Below are 6,000 nucleotides of genomic sequence, written 5' to 3' on the forward strand. Positions count from 1 at the left end.
CATGCACACACGCACGCACACATGCACGCACATGCAAACTCTTTATTTTATCTCTTATTTTATTTGTTAGCATATGTACTGTTATCTACTCTGCAGAACCACAGCAGTATTATACTGACAATCATTCCAGTCTGTATTAATAAAAGGTGGAAAGTTCCAGAAATATCATTGTCTATCTATGCTATCTGAATAGTTACACACTCCTTACGGGTAATGAGGGTCAGAATAATAGCAGTAATCTACCAGTAGTAGCAACATTCAGTAAAGCTACAATATGCCAGCAGTTACAGTGATAGAGTAGTAAGCTGCCAGTAATAGTAACCAGGCTCGGGCTGGGCCACTGGGGATACTACAAAATCACAGATGGGCCCCGCTGATTCATAGCCATGCCCTCTGTTGTGGGAGGACGTGGCCTTGCTTGGATTTACTGACCTGGCAGCAGCTGCGGGCAGCATGCGGCAAGCAGCAGGGTCCATCTTAATGTAGATTGCCTACAGGTGTAACGATTGGCATAGGGTAGGGCTTGCTTGGCTGGGCGGGGCATGGGGCGGTCACTCCATAGTCAGCATGAGACAAGTGACTGGGGGGGGGGAGATGTATGAACGGGTGTTAGGAGGATTAGTGGTATCAGCGCACATTATGTGCACTGATACCTCTTCTCCTCCATGTATTAAATTGGGGTTGGGTGGTAAATGACAGGGGCACTATGCCCCTGCACCCTTGATTCCATCAGTGCACCACTATAGACCTGCACCATTGATTCCATTTTCCAGAATTAGTTGTGCGGGCGAAGTCACGCACCATCAGGAAGGAAAGGGGAAAAGGGGTTTGGTGGTGGAGGCTTTCATTCATAATTTTTTTCATCTTTAATTTATTAGTTGTCTTGCCATAGCCCTCCAGCTGCTGACCACACCTACCTAATGGCTGGTCACGCCCCTTCAGTGGGCCCCTTCCATTGCATTTCCCTGGTGGGCCCTTCACGCACCAGTCCGACACTGGTAGTAACACTCAGTAATAGAATATGCCAGCAGTAACATGAATACAGAGTAGTAAGCTACCTGTCAGGATTCAGCCTAGGATCGGCCAACTCTCACCTCCGTGCTGGCTTCCCCTGACTTCCCGTCAGACGGCTGATGCAGAGGCGAGTGATGCGTTGAGTATTCTGCCTTAGGCACTCACGGACTTCCATGGTCGGGCCTGTGTCTTGGGGATTGTGGTTTCTGGCATAGGCGCCGCCATGACAGTCTTTTCTCATGTGAAAGTGCTTCCAACCAATGGTAGTATGATCTAGGTCAGCTGACGCTGTCCTCCTATCAACTGCTATCCCTGGGTATATAGCCAGCCCCAATACACCAGGAAGTTGCCTGTATAACGATTGTCCTTCCTAGTGTTACTAGTTAAGTGCTCGTTCCAGGTTCCCCTGAGATTTCCTTTGTGTTCTTTCTAGTGCGTTTGACCATCTCCGCCGGAGTGCCACTCTGTGCCTCTCTTCAGTACAACAGTGCGATATCCCTCCTCAGCCTGTGTGTAACTCTGAACTACCATCTGTGCCAGAAAACCAACTCTGTTCTATCCTCAGTGCAGCAGTGCATTTACCATCTCAGCCTGTACGCAAACTAGCGTCTCCTACCAGAGCACCAGTGCGTTTACTACCTCTGCCTGTGCGCAAACCAGCGTCTCCTACTGGAGCTACAGTGCATCCTTTCCCTTCTGCCTGTATATCAAGGAGTCATCTATCGGCATAACAAGTGCGCCTACACACTTCTACCAGTGGGTACCTCAAGTACCAATTTCTTGTGTAGTTGTGTCTCCTAGAGAGACATATTCCTCAGGCCACCGTCTGTGTAATTCTCCATTCCCTTGGGGCTTAGATACCATATCAAAGGACCGAGACCTGTCTGCTGGGTGCAGCAAAACCCATATCCTGATTTGTAGGGGTCACTGGTTAACACCTCCTGGCAGGTTAGACTCCGCACCTTTGGTAGGGCCTTGCTAACGTCCAAGTCCTGTGGATGAGGAGATCGTACATTCAGGCCCCTCGCCTCCGATTCCTTCCTCAACCTCGGACCTCAGCTTCCAAAACCCCATTGGCAAGCGTGACAGTACCTGTAGTAGTAACAGTTAGTAATAGAATATACCAGCAGTAACATGAATACAGAGTAGTAAGCTACCCATAGTAGTAACACTCAGTAATAGAATATGCCAGCAGTAACATGAATACAGAGTAATAAGCTACCCGTAGTAGTAACACTCAGTAATAGAATATGCCAGCAGTAACATGAATACAGAGTAGTAAGCTACCCGTAGTAGTAACAATTAGTAATAGAATATGCCAGCAGTAACATGAATACAGAGTAATATGCTACTCGTAGTAGTAACACTCACTAATAGAATATGCCAGCAGTAACATGAATACAGAGTAGTAAGCTACCTGTAGTAGTAACACTTAGTAATAGAATATACCAGCAGTAACATGAATACAGTGTGTTAAGCTACCTGTAGTAGTAACACTTAGTAATAGAATATGCCAGCAGTAACATATATACAGAGTAGTAAGCTACCCGTAGTAGTAACTATTAGTAATAGAATATGCCAGCAGTAACATGAATACAGAGTAATACGCTACTAAAAGTAGTAACACTCAGTAATAGAATATGCCACCAGTAACATGAATACAGAGTAGTAAGCTACCTGTAGTAGAAACACTCAGTAATAGAATATGCCAGCAGTAACATGAATACAGAGTAGTAAGCTACCCGTAGTAGTAACAGTAATAGAATATGCCAGCATTAACATGAATACAGAGTAGTAAGCTACCTTTAGTAGTAACACTCAGTAATAGAATATGCCAGCAGTAACATGAATACAGAGTAGTAAGCTACCTTTAGTAGTAACACTCAGTAATAGAATATGCCAGCAGTAACATGAATACAGAGTAGTAAGCTACCTTTAGTAGCAACACTCAGTAATAGAATATGCCAGCAGTAACATGAATACAGAGTAGTAAGCTACCTGTAGTAGTAACACTCAGTAATAGAATATGCCAGCAGTAACATGAATACAGAGTAGTAAGCTACGCATAGTAGTAACACTCAGTAATAGAATATGCCAGCAGTAACATGAATACAGAGTAGTAAGCTACCCATAGTAGTAACACTTAGTAATAGAATATTCCAGCAGTAACATGAATACAGAGTAGTAAGCTACCCATAGTAGTAACACTTAGTAATAGAATATTCCAGCAGTAACATGAATACAGAGTAGTAAGCTACGCATAGTAGTAACACTCAGTAATAGAATATGCCAGCAGTAACATGAATACAGAGTAGTAAGCTACCCATAGTAGTAACACTTAGTAATAGAATATTCCAGCAGTAACATGAATACAGAGTAGTAAGCTACCCATAGTAGTAACACTTAGTAATAGAATATTCCAGCAGTAACATGAATACAGAGTAAAACATGTTGGTAGCTGCTCAGTCACTTCAGCAAGATCACTCAGGTGCATGTAAGGGAGGGGTTAGTCTATACAAGAAACAACAAAAAGTAATCCCCCAGCACTCAGAATGAAATCAGCAATAAGATTTGAAAAACTGCATGGTGGTAGATAATTCAGAGACCTCAGTTGCATATATTTGCAAAAATATGGCTAAACCTCCAGGCCACGTCACGGCGTCTCTGATACCGGAGGTCCCTGAACACAGAGTAGTTAGCTACCCGTAGTAGTAACAGTTAGTAATAGAATATACCAGCAGTAACATGAATACAGAGTAGTAAGCTACCCATAGTAGTAACACTCAGTAATAGAATATACCAGCAGTAACATGAATACAGAGTAGTAAGCTATGTATAGTAGTAACACTCTGTAATAGAATATACCAGCAGAAAGTATAGTGCCACTGAATGTCTCTGAAATTCACATGAATCATTTTGATCATTTCTTGTTACACAAACTAAAAAAAGATTTTTCAGGACTCTCCACAATGGGATATTCAAACAAGAGGTTTAAGTTCAGTCCTCGCTGGATTCACTCCTGTACATTTGCAAAGGTAGCAATATAAAATCCTACCTTGTTTGCACACTTTATGGGCACTCAGCGGAAGCATTGTCAGGTCTTTTTAGATACAGTGATTTATCTCCCCAACAATTACCTAAGATAGGGAAAGACCTTGCTTTGCTGTGATCTATTTTTATTTTTCTGGTGAATGGGTTGGTTGGCTGATAACTCTCCTGGTAATCCAGAACTATTTGCACAGGAGCATAAATTTAGATTGTAATAGAGTAATATTAGTAAATATAGAGTAATATTAAGAAATTTAGATTGTAATAGAGTAATATTAGTAAATATACACTATGGGCCTGATTCAGAGATGTACACTAATGCCACTGCTGCTGTATATGTGTATGCAGATGCGATACGAAAATATACAAATGTCACAGCCGCCGGGAGATGTATTGAGACCCCCACTTGCGGATTTGTAAATCACTTGATTGTTGCAGTCCTGAGAGAGTTTATGGTCCCGCAGAATGAACATGGAAATTGAGATGCTGGAGCCTTATTACTTGCGTACAGTCGCAGGGTGAGACATGCCCCCGAAACGGTCACCACAGACCTGCGTTCTTTGCTGCCACTCCCTATTACCTCCCCCAAATGCCCCCTCACTGTCAATCACACTGTGAATAAATACCTGCTGCAAGCAACTACGATAATCTACCTTGACGCATGCGCAGGCGGTCGATAATCGCTCAACTGCGAAAACATCAGCATTGCGTACATCTCTGCATCAGACGCCTTATCCTCTCCCTGCAAACCAACACCATATTCTCCCTCTGTTCTCTATTTAATGAAATGTTTCTTTTTGGAATATTTTCATGTCTAAGTGAGTTCCCCCAGTGAGGCAGTCTTGCTTTCATTCTCTGATTGTGTGTGCAGAGGGTTGGTTTATTAAAGTACATCAGCTGCATGAAAATTCACTGTGATTACAGCAGCGATTTCCTTGTCCAATTTGTATACCAGACTCACCTTTAAATGAAATGCCAGGCAGTGCGAGGGAGGCGCGCCATAGTAAAATGCTTTGTACTGTGTTGCTGATTTAGATGCCAGCCCTAACACTCGCATGCATCCCTATAACTATGCAAGAACATCATATTTTCCTGGATTATCCCATCAAACAATTTTGCTGTCACTAAGTGCTCAGAAAATACTCCTAATGGATGAGATTGTAATGGTGGCTGATAACAGCACCTTCAAAACTGGATGTTTGTTTTCTAAACGAGGTGTACTTAATGGAATATACACCAGCCATCTCCTCTGTTTTATACTCCCTTGGAGGACATATAGATACCAACAAGCGCCTTTTTTATCCTCTAAATTAATTCCGCTGAAATATCAGTCTGGCTGGTTTGCAAACAAATGTTGGGACAATTGACCCAAGTCATTGATTTCTGAGGATCTCGAGACTGAAGTATCTTCATTTAGTAGCTGATATAATTTCATATAACATAATACATCACTTCATATTACATTCTGTAAGGTCAATTTATCATGTAGTGAGATGTACAGCATTATAGGCAGCAAGAGAATCAGCTCTACAGAATAACACAGAAAGAAATGGTTTTAGTTAATGCAGATGATTAATGAATATATCACCTACAGATGGATTGTAGTTTATTGTACTGATATACAGTATGTGCATGGATTCATTTAATGTTTTTTATTTAAATCACACAGCTAAACTACCTAGATATGTATTACAAGTTAGCATTACATTTCCACTTATTTAATCTATACCCATTTCGCTGCAATAAACTCTACTCCATCTGTTTAAGATAATAGTGGGTTCTGACACCTATAGTTTGCGCACTAGGGGTTATTTTGGGGGGATTACTACCACCACAAAAGTGTTATTCCATCCTAAAACTAATGCTGGGTGCACAGTTAAACAACGGATCGGTCAGCAGATGGAACAAATTATATATATCGGCAAGTATGTACCCAGC

This window comes from Taudactylus pleione, unplaced genomic scaffold, assembly GCF_031769625.1.
Source record: "Taudactylus pleione unplaced genomic scaffold, aTauple2 ptg000105l, whole genome shotgun sequence".
NCBI lineage: Eukaryota > Metazoa > Chordata > Amphibia > Anura > Myobatrachidae > Taudactylus > Taudactylus pleione.